Source organism: Protopterus annectens, chromosome 6.part0 (assembly GCF_019279795.1).
Source record: "Protopterus annectens isolate FY-2018-M chromosome 6.part0, PAN1.0, whole genome shotgun sequence".
NCBI lineage: Eukaryota > Metazoa > Chordata > Ceratodontiformes > Protopteridae > Protopterus > Protopterus annectens.
The window spans coordinates 195,631,984-195,654,010 of record NC_056737.1 but is presented as its reverse complement, the minus strand read 5'-3'; the positions used below and the strand labels follow the sequence as shown (position 1 = coordinate 195,654,010).

Here is a 22,027-nt window from a genome sequence, read left to right as displayed (position 1 = left end):
TATGATTGTATCTGCCTTGTATATACAAGTATCTTCAAGAAATTGGTATTTTAGATAAAATCGTTATTCAAATCAAGAATATAATAAATATTACCATTATACAGGGAAACTTTGTTACACCATCTTCATCAATAACCAGACACAATATTAAAGGCACTTGCACAAATTATATTATCCTAATTATGGAGGATGGAGGATATTTGCTTTGAAATTCTTACACAGAGCTTTACTTACTCCTCATAGGTTACCTGAAATGTTTAAGAACACAAATACAAAAATACTAGAAATAGTGTAAGTTGAAACATATTTTATATATGTTCAGATCTACAACATGTTTGGAGGAAATTTAACCATTCATGTCAGAGTTTATACAATAGTAATTTTAAAACAACCATTTAGTTCTTTTTACTGCACCTGTTCCTTATCCAAATCCTTGCAGTTAAATGTTGGTGGGAATTCAGTAAAGCATACATGAATTTTTTTTGGTGAGCACATCGCGGCATGATGCGTACACAAGAGAGGACAATTTTAGGTTCTGTAAGCATCGCTTAGTGGTGCACAAGCAAGCAGAAACAGGGAAAGTTCTGTAGAATGCAAATTACCTTATAACCAGTTGAATCTTATGCAAATGACCCAGGTGGAGCGATCCTATAAGCAAAAAGGCATCCATGTAGACTGCATATCAGTGTGAGTAGTGTACACTGAATGTTTCCACATACAGGAGTCTACACGGACAGAAATGGATGTAAAAGTCCACAAATATGGACATAACTCTCCAGAAAATTTAGATCACAGACATATATGTGCAAAAGGTACATTGTGGATGTGTGAAAAAGGAAGGAAATATGCAAAATAAATAATAATTTTTTTTAATAATTTCGGCATGTTTGCACTATGTGCCACAGTGCACAAACATGCTCAACAGAAATAAAATAAATAAATAAATAAATAAAAATAACATTTCTAATATGGTTTTGACAAATATACTGTAGGACCTTGCGTTGGGTTCATACAACTGTGCATATGTGCTGTCACCAAGCTCACATGGCTATGAACCATGTAGTATCTAGGCTGTCAGCAAAGATATGTGTGCAAATGAGGTGGATTTCCTGAATAGCTAAAAGAAGCAACTGTGTCCACTTATCTCCTTCATGTAGGCTCCTACACAATGTTGATATTCCCAGAGGATGTGGATAATATTGGGAGGGGTGTCATTATTTTTAGGATTTTCTGTTCCCAGCCATGCATGTCTGCGTGTGACAGTGATGACATAGGCAACAATCAGTTAAAACTGAATATCTTCAATAACTATTTTTGACTTTTGTATAAGCTACGCTGTGAGCTGCAGCACATAGCACCATGGGGCACACTAAAGTAGGGCCTGTAAATTATGTTAATTATATCCTGTTGCAGGTGAACTGCATCATAATTAGCTAATTCCACATGGTGGACCTAAAGCAGAACTGTATAAAATATGCATACACCCTATATTCTGATTTTCCCTCAATACTCTGTGCTTTGGAGTAAAGACTTGATAATTTTAACTAGGATAATGCTAAGGGCTGCTGCAGGTCTGCTACATCTGTATGTGTTAGATGCTGAAATCAATGCTGCTGCTGCTGACAATAGGCCTAGGCAGAAAAGGAGGAGAGTATTCAGGCTCAAGGTAACCTTCCAGGAGCTACATGAGCTGGAGATTGTAGAGCACTACAGGGTGTAGCATGCACTGAGCTCTGTTGTCCTCAACTCAAAGCCAGAGCTAACAGAGGGGAACCCATCCCAGTGGAGTCAAAGGTATATGTAACCCTTAGGATGCTAGCTATAGGTACTTTTCAAAGACCAGCTGGCATCATGATGGGGGTGTCACAGGCATCTGCATCCAGGATACTCCACCAATTCCTGGATGCTATGCTTCCACATGCCAGTAGCACATATAATTTCCCCTTACCCCTGAGGTGAGGGCCAGCAATATGCAGCATTTCGACCATGTAATACACTACCCTGAAGTAGTGAGTGTCATAAATTGCACACATGTACACATCAAGGCACCACCAGGTGAGAAGGGCACATTCTACATTAACCACAAGGGTTACCACTCCATCAACTGCCAGGTCATGTGTAATGCCCAGAAGATTGGCCTGAATATGTGTTCTGGCAACCCTGGCAGTTATCATGACTCCCATATCTGGCACACATCACAGCTGTACCAGATGTTTGCTAGGGGTACATCCCACAGGGCCATTTACTGGGGGATGCTGGCTATGCCCTGGAACCATGGATGATGACACCCATTAGAAATGTACACACACCCATGGAAGAATGTCATAATGAGGCACACACAAACTAGAAATATCATAGAGCATGTGTCTGGGCTACTGAAGTCATGGTCCCAGTGCCTCGATATATCTGGTGGAGCCCTACAGTATACTCCAGCCACATGTGATCCTGCAGAAAGAGCTGCAGCAGGATCAGCAAATGGAAGGGATACACAGCCCCCCACCAGTGCCTGGGTAACCACAGCCACAGTCACAGGAGGACTTGGAAGAGGAATCCCCCTGCTGATGTCCATGTAGGCAGATGTAGATGTGCACAGTATGCCCTGACTTTTGCTAAGAGAGAATACATAGCAGATTCACTGACAACCTAGAAACCTAGAGACTAACACGTTACTCCTACTCACATACAGATATTAAAATTGATATCAGACAAGTCCACATCCTGCACTCACCCATGTAATGGCTGTGTACTGCTTGCATCAGGCAGAGTCAGCCTTGAACTACAGTTGTGTCAGATGCTGCATTTGCAGGGTCAATCTGTAACCTATACAGTAGACTACTGGATTATTATGATATGTCAGTGTATGTATGGCTCAGGTACATTATGCAAGTAACTATAGTGGGCAAGTTGGACAAAAATGACACCCACGTGGGAATACAGATACCCATTCCACTAACATGTTTCCATTTCTATTCAGTAGGCCTCATACATGGAATATTCTTGCAATCTTACTGCAACAGATTACTGGCACATCATGGAAGGGAGATGTTAGACAGTTGAGTTAAATGATAGTCAGACTGTCATGTATCCCAGCAGAACATGAGGTTCCCCCACCCCCAACACAGCAGTGTTCCCTTGTAACTGCTTTAACAGTAACTCATCAATAACTCATCAATAGCATATAAGCATTTCAATCAGTCTCAGGACAGTAATATAGAAACTGATAATACACTGTATGTCTTAGGTAATGGAGGAATAACTAATGTACTTATTTATGCAGGTGATTATGTGATGAATGACCACCTGTCTATCAAGCAGTTTCTGTGGCTTAAAGAACGAAGGCAATCACCTTGTGTGATGGTGTTCATGGTTCTTATCTAGACATATCCATTTGTTTTGGATGTGAGGTATCAATGATTTCTGTTCTACAGACTGTCAATCTGTTTGCACTGTACTATTTTAACCACTGTCACATATTAATTGCTTAAGACAACTTTAGAAAATCTTAGCCAATGTGAGTGAAGTGCAGAAGTGCAGAAACTGGGGAAGATGTCAAATTGTGTAGTACACAAAATCCTGGACTGGAGTACAGCTAGGTATGGCCTGGAATCAGCTTGTAACTAGACAAAACTCCCACTGGTCATGCTCATACATTTAGTTAAGCCAAGCACAAATCTTTTGCTCTTTGCACAATAACTTTTATAAAAAAAAAATGTATATATATATATATATATATATATATATATATATATATATATATATATATGTATAGATACATCTATCTATCTGTCTATCTATCTATCTATCTATCTATCTATCTATCTATCTATCTATATCTGTCTCTCACTATCCTTCTCTACCCATATGCCTCTCTCTCTCTCTCTCTCTCTCTGTATATATATATATATATATATATATATATGTGTGTGTGTGTGTGTGTGTGTGTGTGTGTGTGTGTGTGTTCATATATATGTGTGTTCATATATATATATATATATATATAAATATATATATATATATATGTATAAATACACACTGCTCTAGATATATATATATATATATATATATATATATATATATATATCCTTGTTATATACATAAATAAATATATATATATCTGTATATATATTTGTGTGTGTGTGTGTGTGTGTGTATGTCTACATTGCCCAACATACCCAGATAGCTGTGATTAAAGCTGCGCTATGACACATATATAATGTTAGTCAAAGGACAAAAAGTAAGGGCTCAACAGTAGATAATGCACTTACTTACAGCCCTCTGTGCCTACTGGATATCACCACACATACACCAAGTGAACATGTTGTGTAATGTATAATGTCTTGCACTCACACATTGACAGGGCAAATTGTTTTTGGTCACAGGCTTGCCCATCCAAATGTAAACAGAGGCATACGTTCAAAATGGCTACTGTTGCCACATAGCTAAGATAAAAAACAGTTGCCTGACTGCTAGGCTACTAGATGCAGATGACATTAAGAAGCAATATCACTCTGCAGGACATGCACGCTGTTCAACACAGGCCTTGTGTATGCCTTCTCAAGTAGTTCACCTGCAGTTGTCTATAAAGCAGATTTAAGCCATGGTGCATGCACTAAGTACTCTGATCTAGTGTGTATAGAACTAGATAGGTAGGGATTCTAATCTAACTCCAGCCCACTTGGTGTGGATTCCCCTGCAAAACAAGCATGGATCCCCTACTGGCTTCCAAACTGCAATGGATATGTACTTTTTGTCCCTTGCAATTGACACAGGCTGCCAAACTCCTGTCTTACAGAAGGCCTGCAGATGTAATCTACCATAAGACTTCCAGCAGTCACCTTAATGTCAGACTTCAGCTGTGGTGCATACATTACTCTGATCTGTAGTATGTAAGACTAGATAGGAAGAGGTTCTAATTTCACTCCAGCCTACTTGCTGTGTGTGTGTGTGTATGTGCATTTCCCTACAAAACAAATATGATTACCACACTGGCTTAAAAAGAGGCAGGGTTTTGCACTATTTTGTGTGTAGCAGGTGACTCAGGCCTCAGAATTCCTGTCCACCACAAGGCCTGCTTATTTCATCTAGCATAAGAGTACCTAAAGACATTTTAATGTCAGGTTGGAGGTATGGCGTGTGTGTTGCATACTGTGATCTGTAATGTATAAGACTAGATAGGTAGGGGTTCTAATCTTATTACAGCCAACTTGAAGTGTGTGTGCTATGCAGTGTCCTATAAACATTAAATGGTAGTGAGACCATTCTCACTGTAGCCAAGCTGGTGTGTGTGTGGAAGTTAGTCAGAGCATTTTACATCCAACTATGGAATAGTAGGCTCATTGGGGTTTACTAGGCTAATTGCCCTAGGGGCCTTATAATCCTAGACAAGTTCATACTTTTATTTACACGATCAGCACCTATCCAAGGGGGACACAGGCAAAACCCCAGTGGTGAACTTATGGTCACCCATCCAATCGTACAGATTGTATCTGTCAGGGGCTAGTGAGGTGAGCTATTTGACATTAAGTGGGAGTCTGTTGCAAAGGTTTGCTAAACCCTACTAGACGTATCTCTTCCTCCAGCATGTTATATTCATGCCACATATCAGGTTAAGGTACTTACAGCAAGTAATCCATGTACCATTTGACTTATGGATATGTAGGATTACCAATAAAGCAGAGTCACAGATTGCCTCGTATGCAAGGCAGAGATTACCCCTGAGTAGTCTGTATGACATAGACTAAAGTTACAGTGATTTCAGATGATCCTCATAGGACAGATGCTGAAGACTTGAATTTCCCTTGTAAGGAACCTTTGTGGTCTCTGCAATTGCCACTTGTGCTTAGAAACATACATAACAAAATGGCCATTTCACTCAACTCATATTGGCCTGATGATAAAAGAGTACATGGAGGTTATAAATACTTCATAATTGAGTGACAGTGACCTCAGTTATGACATGAGCAAAATATAATGCCTTTCTTACCACTGTGGAGACATGGTGATCTAAGGTAGGTAGGTGTAAACCTGTGTGCCCAGGTCTCTCATCCCTGAGTATGTACTTAAGGTGTTGCTATTGATGTGCTACATATCAGGGACATTGCTGGTACCAAAAGGAATGATAGTACATCTATTTGCATGGAGTTTAATGCCATGATAGTGTCAATAATCATTTGGTCATGTATGAGCCTCTTAAATGTTGGCGTAATTTGGAGAGTCTATGACCACTCCCAGTTTGCAGGCATCAGCAAACCTTGTCAGGCACAGACATTCATTTTGTGTTTGTAAATTGGATATAAAGATTCCAAACCATAGAGGACCCAGGACTGAACCCAGTGGAACACCACTGTTTACAGCTCTGCTACTGGAGGTGGATAACCCTATTCTGACTATATGAATGCTATCACTAAGCCAGTTAGTGACCCCTCTAATGATATTACTGTTGATGGCTAGCTGGGTGAGTTTGTCAATGATGCCTAAGTGGTAGATAGTGTCAAATGACTTAGCTAAGTCTGGGTGGCTGTATGCACAGATGTCCCCTCATTCAGGTCATTGGTGACTGCCTCATTCATGCCCACCAGGTTTAACAAGCATGATCTCTCTATCACAGATCCAAACAGTGTACGGTCAAGTGGTTTTAGATTGTCTATATCTTTGTTGATATGGTCCATGATGAGTTGCCCCATGGCTTACAGATATGGCTAGTCAGGCTAATAGGGCTATAGTTCCTGTGGTCAGTGGATGCACCACCTCTGTGCAAGGGGATAACAGTGGCTGATTTCCAGTCAGCTAGGATGCAGCTGGTGGTTACACTATGATTGCAAAGAGTTTCTAATGGTGTTGGTAATCCATGTTGGATACCATGTAGGACACAGCCTAAGATGTTAGAAGGTGCAATAGATGTTGTGTTTGTCACATTAGAGAGGCCATTTAGAATGTGCTCTTTAGAGATACAAGGTATGAGACAGGTTGTAGGGATGTCATGGTGTACGTGTGGTGGGGTCAGGGGAGTGTAGTCACAGAACCTGTCAGCTAATATGTTACCTATGTCTACAGGCTCATTATATGTTGTATCATTATGTATGAGTTTGGCAACAATGTGGGCCTTTCCTTTTATGCTACACATGTAACTGCATAATGCCTTGTGGTTGTCCTTTGTGGAAGAGGCTAATTTTTCCCCATACTTTGTTTTGCAGGACTTTACAGCAACACCTATTTGTTTGTGTAAGCTGAAGAGGGAGCGCCACCATTTTAAGGGGGCTCCCTCCCTCCTAATGTGAGACACCAATGTCTACCTCTTATTGTAAAGCCTGCTAATGGCAGTTGTCCACCGGGCAGATTTGCTTTGTCATGAAGAGCTTGTTTTGCCCCTGTCAGGTAAAGGTGAGTCAATGCAGTTGTACAGGTGCTTGTATAAAGCATTGGTGTACAGACTGGCATAGTTGCCTGTTCCATCTGAGGGGGGGGGGTGCAGTCAAGCTATTTATACCACCCCATAGTAGGTTACAATCTGCTTTGTTGAACTGTATTACTTTATATGCTGCAGGGGTTGTCAGGTGTGATAATTTGAATGAGACCAATTTGTGGTCAGATCTCATCAGGGAGGACCTCACAGTGGAGGATGTACAGTGGTCACCCATACTGGTAAGCACCTGAGCCATTATGTTGTCTCCCTTGTGTGGATGTCAACCCACTCATCCAGGTTATTGTAGTTAAGGAAGCTGACTAACCTCTGGGCAAGTGAGTTTAAGCATGCATAATCTACCCAGTTGGGGGGTAGTTAAAGTCAACCAAAACCATCTTGTTTTGATGTGTCTTGATAAACTGAAGTAGATTCATTTAAGCACAGTGGGTGTCCTTATTCATGGAGATGCTCCTGTAGCTAACAATGGCATGATTAGTTGCCATACAAGCAGTCAATAGCACCTGCAGTTTCTCCAGAGAATCATACCGTCTAAGCATTCTGGATGTGTATCTATCCTTAATGAATATGGATACACCACCTCCATTACTTTGCACACTTTAAGTTTAAAGTCTGAACGTGTGGAAAGATGTGGAGCATGGTATGGTGCTCTCCACAGCCTTGACCCAGGTGTCTGTGACTGCACAAATGTCTGCATCTTCCAAGGTGGGGGCAGTTTCCGCTGAGTGGACTTTAGTGATGACATTCCTAGACTTCAAGAGCATAACCATGATGTTGTTTGTGGATGGGTTTTTTTCATTGGAAAGTTTTTTCCTTGTGACACTACCTAAAAGGCACTGTATGAGGGTGGCAACAGCCTTTGTCAGTTGCCATAATCTCAGGGTGACAGATGAAGAGCATCTCTGGCAAAGCATTGATGTCTGTTGAGCAGGTAATCCCAGGCTGACAGATAGTGGATCCCCTTACATTGACACCACACACTACTGCAATTATTAACATCAGTCATTTTCCGTTTGTATGGAGCCATCATCCTAAGTAATGGTAAAATGCTGCTCAAGGCGAAGGGCATACCTGCCTGAGACACATAGTCTGTCAGCCCAGTCATGTCTCTGTGTACAATCCAGAGTGGTATGTTTCAAGTCATACACACAGACAGGAACTATGACATAGTCATAACAGCATCTGATGTTGACAGACTAGAGTGCATGTGTGATTTGCTGTATCCTGGCACCTCACAGAAAGTTAACCATGACCTTTCCCTTATGTAGCCTGGTGAGAGGCACATCAATGTGTCTCATGATATAATCACCTATGAGTAATATGTTTGATTTTGTGTTTTGCCTTAGGTGTTTCACCGGTGAGACAGTGGTGGGTGAACTATTATGTGTACTGTGTTCTGCAGAGGTATGATTATGTGTAGTAAGCTTGTGTTTGGGTTTCTGAGGTGTCTGATTTTTACTTATGTATGGTATGTAGGTATGTGTAATGTGGGTTTGCCTTACAAACACAAGGTGGGGTTTCTGACAGGGACAATTTGCTTTGTTTAAAAAATGGCTCGCAAGAGCAGTTAGCTTAGTACTAATCTACGAATCTATGAATCTATGAGGATGTGCTCCTTCAAGGCATTTACTTCTCTGCAATCATAGCCACTGTCATCGGCCTCTGACTGACTACATATGCAGAAGATTGCAAATTAGGAGCTGTCATTGAATCCCACATTGACTCAACAGTTATCCAGGATAGACTGACACAGACATTCAGCTGTTGTCAGAACCATGGACTAACAGTAAATGCCAAGGAATGCACAATACTATCTCTTCGGAAGTCATACACCTCTGGGAACTAATGTATTGATGCCACACCTCCAACAGTTGACTCAGTAGTCAGGGACTTACGGATACATAGATAGTGATATGGGTTGGTAATATTTGGGGATGCATTCTATGTTACACAACCTATAAACAAAGGTATGGCATGTAAATCCAAGACAGTCATTGTTCCACTGTATTCAGCATTCATCACACCTACCATTAAGTGTAATGCCACCTTTGGTACGTAGCTAACCAGGCATATCTGACAAATGTCATATCCACAGAGGTTCCACAGTAAATCAATACACAATGTACATAACATGTCCTATGCAGCCCACATCAAGCCCATAACTGTGTATTCTGTTTCCAGGATGCTTTGGAGGAGAGGTGTATGCCTGCCAATCAGGGAGGTGTCAGACCCCATTGTGTACCTCCTGCATATCCAAGAAAGGACTAGCTCAAGAATTACCTCTCCTACACACCTATACCTTAACTGTGGTATAAACAGGACATGCTGGACAGACAAGTATGTAGCCCAGATACTACACCCAATATGTAAAAGGCTCCCAATGCATGTGAAGCACAGTTCCATGCTAACACAAATCATGCAAGTTACACACCAGGGTGGTGAACATGACAATTATAACTGCTTTAGGACAAATGTCTCAAATGGAAACAAGGAAACTGTGGATGGTTCACCTGGCACACCCTGGCTTGTCCATATGTCAGCTCCCAAAAGCCTACTTACACTTATCAAGGGTTTCAGACCTAGTCACAGTTTAGGGATGCATGGCTAGGATAAAAGACACCATTGTTTTTGTTAGCCTATCATACACACATGAACTCATGGAGCCATGCAGCTATACTGTTTTACCTTTCTGATGACATTTTTCTTCTGTGCTGTCATTCCATCCTGTGCTCTGACATTGATGGATTTATTGTAGATGTGAACCCATACATGTGTCCTAACATAAACAGTGCAATGAGACACCTTTGATTGCGTGGCTACACAACCATTACAACAGCATCCAATGTAATGTACACAATAGTGACACTGCCAGCCCAGCTATGTGGAATTTTGCGAATAATCATATGTAATTTGTGAATATTAATATGATTCATGTGCTTGTCTTACAAATGTAAGAGAACTATATGCTATGTGTATATTAAACTACTCATGCAGAAGTGTGTGTTGAACTGTATGTTATGTTATGAGCTTCAAGAATGTAACCACAGTGTACCCTACTGGAAAAGAAGAGAAATGTATATAAACTATATACCTGTGCAAATGTATGTTTTAATAGTAGAAGCTGGAACACACAGAGTTAACTTGCAAACCCTCAAGAAAGTAAGTTGAAATTGTTTTACGATTGTGGTCTCTCTCAGTTTCAGCAAGAAGACAGGATGCCTAGAGGAAAATGTTTTTCTATTGTCTTGAAACAGAAATATTTATTAGGTTTAAAATGTAAAAGTGTTTAATTGTTTTATGACTTCCAGTTCTGAGCAAACATCTGAGAGATATGTACTTCTGACACAGAGATGCTAAAATGTTAAGTTTATCTTAGCCTGGGAATGGAAGGCAGGTGACAAAGAGTGATGTCATCCAAGCTGACCCAGCAGTAATGTTTGATAGTAATTTAAGAATTCTCTCAGAGAAAGACTGCATTTTGTATCTTGTATTGGACTAGCAAGAACATCCATTCAGCACTTCTGCATCTGCCTTGCTAATAGTAAGTAACTAGGGTACAGTAATCTCTCTTAGATATAGTTAGGAATATAGTAAAGATTAGTTTATATGTTTTCTGTATTTATTTGACACTGTCCTGCAGTGTTGTTTTAAAATATTTCCTGTGATTCTGATCTCTGTAATGACTGTGTTGTTTGAGCACTGTTTCGTTCCTTTATTATTTATTATTAAATATATTTAAACCTTTTAATTGTGGCTGGTTTGTTTAGAGATATTTAAGCTCTTAGAGTACTTGCATATGTATTTGGTGACACTGTATAGACCACTCCAATAGCCTTGCTCTTGGTCACACTTACCATTTGGATAATAGTAACACAGATAGTAGGATTGGTCACCCTTTACGTAGGACCTTATAGTAGCTGATAAAGAGCTAGTTAGTGGCAGTGATAACTATCTTTAATCTGGGCAGAAGGGGGCATTGCTAGTAAACATGTGCCACCCTTTCCCAGGAGTCTGTGTGTGTTTGTATATGAATCAAATCTCAAAGTATGTGTGTCAGCTACTTGGCAGGGACACGAAGCACTGGTTGGACAGACAGGGTGCTGGAGGTTTTGCCTTGACTGCTTGGCTGAGATCTTAACCCTATAGCTGTGCCAGTGGGGAGTCTTACTGGGGATCTGGAGATAGAGGGAGAAATCAGCCCCAGACAGACTGTGATTTCTGTGTGCTCTTAAGGAATGTAGCTAGTGAGGCACCTGATTAATTGTCATCCTCTGATTCTGTATGTCCCTCACTGGTGCTAGGGGTGAGGATTGAGGCTACTTGATTACTGGGCCAGAGCAAGGGCACTGCCATCACATTTTAATTGTTTGACAGTGCAGGGATAGCCACATCACATATTAATTGGTTGATAGTGGTGAAATAGCCACATCACATATTAATTGGCATGTAGTGGTGTAGATATTGAATTCCTGTAGCTTGTGTACAGTGGTCACTGAAGGTGTTTGTACTCTCAATCAGCCATGAAGTGAACATTCAGAGTTCATATCATAATTGTTTTATTTAATTATTTATTTATTTTGCTAGCTTAGTTAGTCAGGGAGAGCAGGCAAGCATGTCAGCAGAGGAGTATGGCAAGCTGACAAGGAGCCAGTTGGCTGAGATTAGCCAGGCTAAAGGACTGGTGTATCCCAACCTGACTAAAGCAGACATGATTGCAGCTTTAGTCACAGCTGCATCACAGAATAGTAACCAGGAGGACAATCAGACTGACTGTAGAGATGTACAATTCTCAGAAAATGGACAGCTCAACCTTTCCACAGAGGATTTAAAAATCCATCTGCAGTTAAAAAGACTAAAGCTGGAGGCCAAGCATTTGGAACTAGAGGCAGCAGAGAGATTGAAACATCTAGGGACTAAGGAAAATGAGAAACTAAAATGCCTGGAAGCTGAGGAGAAGGAGAGGCAGAGGCAACATGAAAAGGAGGTGCTGACTCTTTACCAGCATCATGGAGGTAATGGGGAAGGGAGTAACCAAACCCCAGAAGGGGCAAAGGTCAGTAAATGTCTTCCTCAATTTACAGAGGGGGGTCATGTTGATAGTATCATTCATATGTTTGACAGGGTGTGTAAACAGTATAATGTTGACCAAGGGCTCTGGTTATGGTTCCTGATCCCCATACTCCATGGTAAAGCTGTAACTGTACTTTCTAAGCTGTCTGATATTGATTGCTTAAATCATAATACAGTCAAAAATGTGTTTGCTAGAATATTTTACGTTAACACCTGAAGCTTATAGGAAAAGGTTTTGTGAGCATAGATACAAGACAGATGAAACTGTGTGTAAATATGTTGCTGAACTAAGCACTTATTTTCAAAGGAGGGTGAGTGGATGTTGGGTCACCACTTTTGAAGGGCTGGTACGCCTTTTGGTGAAGGAAGACACCCTTAGCACTTTACCTGAGGACATGAGAATCTGGTTAGCTGATAGACAATGCACTACTGCAGATGAGTTGGGGAAGAAGGGAGACCCATACGTAGTAAGCAGGACATCATTGCACAGGAAAGGGAAACCCAGCTGCTCATGGGTCTACAGGAAGCCATGGTGGGCAGCCCAGTCTGCCCCAACAGAGTCTGCCAGCAGCAGGAGAAGCCACTAGTCCAGGTACACATCCAGTACTAAGGGTTAAATGTTTTAAATGCAACCAGCGTGGCCATGTAGCATATAGATGTCCATGGAGGCAAGGTGGGGAATAAATGGTAGAAGAGCCAGATGTGGGCGTGACAAAATGCCAACCGTAAGTTGCCTTGAGACAACAAGGGTACCAAACTACCACAAGAGGTTATATCCTATCTTAGTGAATGGGAAAAAGATTATGGATAAGAAAGACACAGCCTCTGACATAACCATTGTGGAGCCTGCAATGGTTACAGAACAGTACTACTTACTTGGGCAGTCTACTCAAGTCAGAGCTTTAGGAAGGACCCCATTTCAAATACCTTTGGCTAGGGTTCACCTTCACTGGGAGGGTGGAAAAAGAAGCCAGCAGATAGGTGTGTTTGAGGATATCCCTGCAGATGTTCTGATAGGAAATTATTCTGATAATGCAGCACCATGGGTGCACACAATTAAATGCAGTCAGGCTTGGAGACAAGCATGTGGGTCTGGTAGCCTGGGGAAGACCCAGACAGACCACATACTTGCAGTCAGAACTGGTGAGGTGGTTACTCCAGGGAGGGAGCTACCCTATAGCAGTGAGACTGAAGGTGAGCCACAGCTGTTTGTGGGTACTGATGGTCCATTGGAGAGAGTGACTGCAAGGGCAGAGGTTTGTAGTAGTAGTACCCAGGCTGACAGTGAGCAACTGCTGTCAGAGGATGCCAGACTTCCTGTGGAAGGTGAGCTGTGAAGGGTTACAAAGAGAGAGTTGAGAAAGGCTCAACTCTCAGACCCTACATTACAAGGCCTGAGGAAGGTAGCTAGTGAGGCACTTGATTCAAAAGGGAAGGGGGAATCTGTATACTAGGACAAAGGGTTACTGTATAGAGAGTGTACCCCTGAGGGAGGGCTAGAGAGTGAGAGAATACAGCAGTTGGTAGTGCACAGAGCCCACCATCTGGCACTTCTAGTCATAACCCATGATATCCCCTTTGCAGGCCATATGGGCATAAAATGTACAAAGTGACATATTATGCAGAACTTTTATTGGCCTAGGATTTCCAAACATGTAATAGGATACTGCAGGACCCGTGAGCAGTGCCAAAAGGTAGGCAAGGCATAAGACAAGGTGAAAGCTCATTTGATGCCTTTGTCTGTGATTGAGGAGCCATTTTAGAGGGTAGCTATGGATATTGTGGGGTCTCTGAGTACCCCAGGTTCCATAGGGAAAAAGTATATCCTAGTGGTAGTAGATCATGCTACCAGATACCCTGAAGCTGTGGCTCTGTCCTCAATTGAGGCAGAAAAGGTGACAAATGCTTTGTTAGAGATTTTCAGCAGGGTAGGTTTCCCAAAAGAAATATTGACTGACAGAGGTGCCAATTTCATGTCAGATCTGCTGGCTTATCTGTGTAAGTACTGTGGGGTAAAGCACCTAAAGACCACTCCTACCATCCCCAGACTAATGGTCTTGTTGAGAGGTTAAACTCTACACCCAAGATGATGCTATGGGCATTTGCAGACCAGTTCAAGAGGGAGTGGAAAAAATATTTACCCCATCTCTTGTTTGCTTACAGAGAGGTTCCCCAGAAATCCACAGGTTTATCACCCTTTGAGTTGCAGTATGGGCATAGGGTTAGTAGACCCCTAGATTTAATTTGAGATGAGTTGGAGGATGAGTGTGAATTCCACAAAAAGTCCATTGTGGCATATGTCCTAAACCTCAGGACAAGGCTCAGGGAACTCATGAGCTTGACCCACTAGAACCTGGCAGAAGCTCAACAGTAGAAAAAGGTCTGGTATAACAGGAATGCTCGAACTAGAGAGTATGCTGTACGGCAGCAGGTAATGGTTCTCATTCCTGTCAGACACAACAAGCTGCAGGCAGCTTGAGAGGGACCCTAGAAAGTGGCAAGGAAGGTAAGAGATGTTAACTATATGGTAGAACTGCTAGGCAGGAAGCATGGGCACAAATTGAACCATGTTAACATGATGAAATCTTACCATGCTAGGGAAGACCTTGTATTGACTATTTGCAGTGGATGGCAAGAGGAGTCTGAGGGGGATCTGGTGACTGATCTCCTCAGTGAGGCTAGGACTGACACTTCAGAGGAAGGGGTAGCAATGTCCCATCATCTATCACTTACCCAGGTTCGAGAAATCTGAGCAATGTTGCAGGTATTTGGGGGCATGTTCACTGGGAAACCCAGGGTGCACTTACCTGGTGCATCACCATGTGGATACAGGACTCCAAAGGCCTATTAAGCAGGCCCCTTTATATGGTTCCTGAGAGAGCCAAAAAGACTCTGAGGGAAGACATACAGGAAATGTTGGAACTAGGGGTAATTCAGGAGTTCAGCAGTTCCTGGGCCTCCCCAGTAGAGCTGGTACCAAAGAAGGATGGCAGCACCAGGTTCTGTGTGGACTACAGGAAATTAAATAGTCACACAGAGTCAGATGCTTACCCCATGTCTAGGACAGATGAAGCCTTAGAGAAGCTGGGTGGGGCTAAGTATCTTACCACCATTGATCTTACCAAGGGTTACTGGCAGGTGCCCTTGACTCCCAGTGCTAGAGAGAGGTCAGCCTTTGTGACATCTTTTGGCTTGTATGAGTTCATGAAGATGCCCTTTGGGATGTAAAATGCCCCAGTGATTTTCCAGAAGCTGGTAGATCATATCCTAGCAAGAGCAAGAGATTTTGCCCTTTGTTACCTAGATGATATTACCATCTACAGCCTTTCCTGGCAAGAGCACCTTCAGCATGTCAGGGAGGTGCTGGGCAGACTACAGAGGGCAGGGTTGACCATTAAGCCCAGCAAATGTCATGTGGGTATGACAGAGGTCTCCAGCCTGGGACACCAAGTGTGGAGTGGAAAGATCAGGCCAGAACCTGCCAAAGTGGAAGCCATTCAGGCATGGCTTTCCCCTGTTACCCAAAAGCAGGTGAGGGCATTCTTAGGGACAGCAGGGTACTACAGAAAGTTTGTCTCCACTTATAGTACCATAGCTACTCCCCTCACAGACCTGACAAGGAAAACAGGCCAGATAAGGTAGTGTGGATCCTAGCATGTGAGCAGGCATGTCAGAAGCTTAAAGGAGCTTTTGGGGGACCCCCTGTGTAGCCAGTCCAGATTACAGCAAACATTTGTTGTGCAGGTGGATGCTTCAAACAATGGGTTGGGGGCTGTACTTAGGTTTCCTCAGAGGAGGTGGAAGAGCACCCAGTGGTATATCTCAGTTGTAGGCTCAAACCCAGGGAGGAATGCTATGCAGCTGTAGGAAAGGAATGCCTCACCATAGTGTGGGCACTGCAGAAACTTCAGCCTTATCTGTATGGAAGAAAATTCACTGTATTTACAGACCACAAGCTCTTAACATGGCTACATTGGGCCAGCCAACAAAATGGCAAGTCACTAAGGTGGAGCCTAGGGTTGCAAGCATATGATATGACAGTGCAGCACCGCAGTGGGGTTAGCAATGCTAATGCAGATGGGCTCTCAAGACAGGGAATGGGGTAGTGTATTCCCAGATAGGTTCACCCTCTCAAGCAATATTTCTCAAGGGTCACTTGAAAAACTAGCTTGAGTTTTCACGGAAAGGACAAATGTGACACTGTCAGCCCAGCTATCTGGAATGTTGTGGATAATCATATATCATTTGTGAATATTAATATGATTCACATGCTTGTCTTACAAATGTAAGAGAATATATGTTATGTGTATATTAGACTGCAGGTGCAGAAGTGTGTGTTGAACTGTATATTATGTACTGAGCTTCAACAATATAACCACAGTGTACCCTGTTGGAAAAGAACATAAATGTATATAAACAATATACCTGTGTAAATGTATGTTTTAATTGTAAAAGCTGTAACATACAGAGTTAACTTACAAACCCTCGAGAAAACAAGTTGAAATTGTATTACAATTGTTTTCTCGCTCAGTTTCGGCAAGAAGACATGATGTCTAGAGCTAGAAGTTTTTCTATTGTCTTGAAACAGAAATAATTAGGTTTAAAATGTAAAAGTGATTAATTGTTTTATGACTTACAATTCTGAGCAAACATGTGAAGGATATGTACTTCTCACACAGAGATGCTAAAATTGTGTTAAATTTCTCTTAGCCTGGGAATGCAAGGCAGGTGACAAAGAGTGATGTCATCCAAGCTGACCCAGCAGTAATGTTTGATAATGATTTAAGAACTCTCTCAGAGAAAGACTTTGCATTTTGTATCTTGTCTTGGGCCTAGCAAGAATAACCATTCAGCACTTCTACATCTGCCTTGCTAATAGTAAGTAACTAGGGTACAGTAATATAGTTAGGAATATGGTAAAGATTAGTTTAGATGTTTTCTGTATTTATTTGAGATGGGACTGCAATGCTGTTTTAAACTAGCTTCTGTGATTCTGAACTCCGTAGTCACTGTGTTGTTTGAGTATTGTTTTGTTCTTTATTTATTTATTATTAAATATATTTAAACCTTTTAAATGTGGGTGGTTTGTTTAGAGAGTATAGGCCACTCAAATAGCCTTTCTCTTGGTCACACTTACCATTTGGATAATAGTAACATCACACAATAGGATTGGTCACCCTTTTGGAAGGGCCTTATAGCAGCTGATAAAGAGCTGGTTGGTGGCAGTGATAACTACCCTTTAGTCTGGGCAGAAGGGGGCACAGTTAGTAAACCTGTGCCAGCCTTTCCCAGGAGAGTGTGTGTGTTTGTATATAAATCAAATCTCAAAGTGTGTGTGTCAGCTACTTGGGCAGGACACAAAGCACTGGTTGGGCTGACAGGGTGCTGGAGGTTTTGACTTGACCGCTCAGCTGAGATCTTACCCCTATAGCTGTGCCAGAGAGGAGTCTTAGTGGGGATCTGGAGAGACAGGGAGAAACCATCCCCAGACTGACTGTGATCTCTGTGTGCTCTTAGGGGAAATTGTACTCTACTGTGTGTGTACTTGTCATCCTCCCATTGTGTACATCCCTCATTGGTCCTTGATTACAGGGCCAGTGCAGGGGCATCACAACAACATCATGTGGTTTACACATTACAAATGTCAGCATTCAAACTGTGTGACTGACTAGTAGAGGTAGCATTTCAAAAGCAACAATGGATGAAATAAATATATATTAATTTAGATAGTCACCATGTGCATCAGACACGTACCTTCATTTCCCTGCATCGATGACAATGATGACAGGGATGTGGTATAGTTATCATCACTTGCACAGGGTGTTGTATGGGGGTGTAGGAGTCCTAGGCTGACCCAATAGGTTGGCAAGCATGCATTTGTGAGGCAGAAAGGGGAGCAGGCAAGACTGACTATGTAAATGTGGTGTGTGTGTGTCTGTAGGTGACCTTAGTGTGACAGTGGTTTATGAGTGTCTGCGTGAACATAGCCAAGTTCATTGCTAGCCCTACATGAATGTATGCTGGAATGCTTTGAGCCATGGATGATAGAGCTGACAGTTCACCATCTCCCCCCAAACATGAGAACTGGCTCTGCCAGGAGTTGCACTGGCACCTCCATGCCCAAGGTCAGATGCTGGGCTACTACCTGAGGTTGACTGCTGTCTGCTGGGACCATGTCCTCCATGGGACCACCCAGGACAACCAGCCCATGGCCTGCCACATCTTGTTGTGGACAGCACACTCCCCTCTGGATTGCTGGATATACTGCCACTGTAGGAGTGTGACTGTGCATGGCCATGTGGACTCTCAACAGATGTAGTTGCTGACCTATGTCCATGAGTCTGATGCGCAACTCCAATCATCCATTCCATCACAGACATGTTCCATGGCAGATAGGGTGCAATCTTAACCAATCTAGAGTATCAGCAATGCGGGAGAGGCAGTCACGGATGTCAGACTGTGCTGCATCCATAACCCAGAAAATGCATCTGGAGTTCGTTTTGGAACATGCTCATGCCTCCATGATGGCCCCAAACATAAATCCGAGTGACACATGATGAGATACCTGTAACAGGTGGTGGAGGAAGAGCAGGTCTCCTATGAGCACCCCTATCAATCCGCCTGTGTGGAACCTCACCAACTGTTTGGCTATGGCTAGTGTCAACACTCACTGCAGCCACAGTAGCCACACTTCTCTGTTCAGTGTCACCACCACCTGACAGTCCAATATCTGTGGCCTCAGGGGACTGGGTATGCATAGGCATACCGACTGTGTATGGTGATAATGAGGGTGGATGAGGGCTGTAAACCTCTGTGACAGTTTCAGCCCCTGCAAACCCCAGCTGTGCTTCACTTTGACCATCATCATCTTCAGAGTCTGAAGAGACACTGAATTCAGGTTGTGGTGGGGATAACGACCAATGTCCCAGGTCACCTGTGATATAAAGAGGAAAGCATCACCTTAATACCTGCACTACTATGCTCTGCAGTACTATGTTTCAATATATGTTTAGCTGCATACACTGCTGCCATTATTACAGACTTGTACAACCCACAATCTGAGATAGTAGGACCCGAGGTCATTAATTTAAATTCTAACCCACATTTGTAAATATTTCAAAATAACAGCTCTTTAAACCGGACTCTCATGAGCAACACATAAATTATGTACACTGCTGACATTCTGCAGAACTCTGCACAGCTTACAGGTATGGCCATTTGATAAGTCCTGTCAATACTGTGAAATCATTCACTGTGGTCACACCTAAAAGGCCTAAGTATGACCAAAGTGTGTACAGTCAGAACATAGCTCCACATTTTTCAATCATGCAGACAGTACATGTGTCCAGCCAGCAGGTCTAGGATGACACTTTAGCTAATACCTTGAAGTAAATCTACACCTGTGACAAAAATGTTTTGTGCTTACCAGCAGCAGGGGCACAGTCTCTTCCTATTCCTGATGATCCTGAAAAACAATTGCGGGAGAGGTAATGTAAACAGCACCACATGTTACAGTAGAACACTGGTAGTATGTTCAAATATTCCCCAATTACAGTAGCTGCTACAGTAACAAGTATGTGGGTCACAAACTCTACATGAGCTTAAAACTGCAGGTAACCTACTGCCCCCCACCCCATAAAACACTTGACACCCATGTAAAACTATGTACAGCCTGACATGCTAAATGCTACAGTATTCTGATGCTAATTCAACTAAACATACCTGGACACTCCTCTTGGTTGGAAATGGTGGCACATACATCCATGATATATGGTGTGATGGAAACCCGGGAGTTGTCCTATGTTGCAAGGTTAGCCAGGAATTCCTCAGTGGCTGTCAGAGGTTGTTCCATTGCAGGCCCACCAACAGTGACCTGACTATCCCTGGCCACATCCACTGCCCTTCTGCATGCCGAGTGGATCATGTCTGTGGCATGGTGTCATACCTCCTCATATGTGAGATTCTGATGCCCCACAGCATCTATGTTATGGATCAGTTCATCCCACAAGGCTTGTCATGCTTGCCTATTTGCCCTCCCTCTAGGCAGCAGGACTTTGTAGTGTTGTAATGTCTGACTTATGAGGTCATTTTCCATCTTAGTGAAAGATGGGCGACATCTGGCATGCATGTTATCACCTGAAATACAAAATAATGAGAACATATGTCAGGATCACATACACAGGTTTATAGTATGTACAGATACAGCAATTAAGGAATGCTATCACTATTCCATGCTTGAAAACACATCTCATATGCAACAGTGTGGCAATCTTGCAAAGGATGCAGAGGCAACTAGGATAGTGGCAATAGTGACCTACACCTGCTTGTGCCATGACAGATACTCACATATGATCACACGCCTAACACAGGAGTCCACTTGTAGTGTGGTCTATAGTAGGAAAGCCCCCCATAACATATGTCTATAGTTTAATGCCAAAACATAGCTGTGTGGTATTATAACTGCCAACAAAGGCAGTGTCCAGGAGACCTGTGTCCCTAGTTAAAAGACAGCATCAAACCCTTGATGTAGTCTACATCATCTGCAGGTGTTATACAGCTGCAGATCAATGGCATGTCACCGGTACAGTTCTAAGAAAGGCTTGCTGATGTAATCCCTATTGTCCCTAAATATTATTAAAAAATATGCATCATGTTGAAAAAAAAATGCTTACATACCTGATGGAGTACTATACTCCTCTTTTGAAAGATACATGCATATATATATATATATATATATATATATATATATATATATATATATATACATGTTGTGACAACGAGTTCACCAAAGAAGCCAACTCTCATATACACTGGTTTCCCTGGCTAGGAGTTTGCCTTTTTAAGATGGCTCTCATTAGCAGGTGATTGCCTTTGAACCAATTTGTGGTTGAGTAATACTAACTGAAGAATACACAGCTGGTTTGCAGTGTAATCAGGCAATCCCATACAACTATTGAAGGAAGTATAAGGCCTCAATGTGGAATCCATACCCTTTCTCATATGATGGGGTGGAAATGCTGGGCAGAATACTATGTCAGCACAGAGAGGATGTTTGTAGTAGATACTTATTACATACACATGTGTATGCTACAGGAAGCAGCTGATGCTGCTCTTGCAGGCAAAAAGCATAGTGAGAGAGGCTGCAGAATGTGAAGAATAACAACACTTATGAGTAAAGGTGTGAGCAGTGGCAACCCTGGCGTACAGCCAGAGCCTGAATGAGGGAACCCATCCCACAGGATATTGAGGTATGTCTTTAAGGTAAGTATGTTAGCCAAAGGTATCATTAACAGAGTAAAAGGCAACATGTTTGTTGTGTCCTTGAACAAAGTAGGTGTACATTTACCATTATGTCAATAATTTTGACAACTGCCAGCCCATGTGTTATGTTATGGTAGTCATCTGGAAAATGTGTGCTGGTAACCCTTGTTCCTAGCATGACCCCCATATGTGTATGTTAGTTGTGCAGCTGTGCTTAATGGTAATATTAGTAGCAAATGACTGTGTGCTGCAGTCTGATATTACTGGGCCTCCTTT

The 22,027-nt window shown here is 42.3% G+C and overlaps 1 protein-coding gene across 1 annotated transcript in view; it reads left to right on the top strand.

The window, feature by feature from the left end:
- The window catches only part of LOC122803802 (vomeronasal type-2 receptor 26-like), a gene marked incomplete at its 5' end in the record, with an annotated part of 837,235 nt that overhangs the window by 176,633 nt on the left and 638,575 nt on the right, over window positions 1-22,027 (top strand). The window lies entirely within an intron of this gene.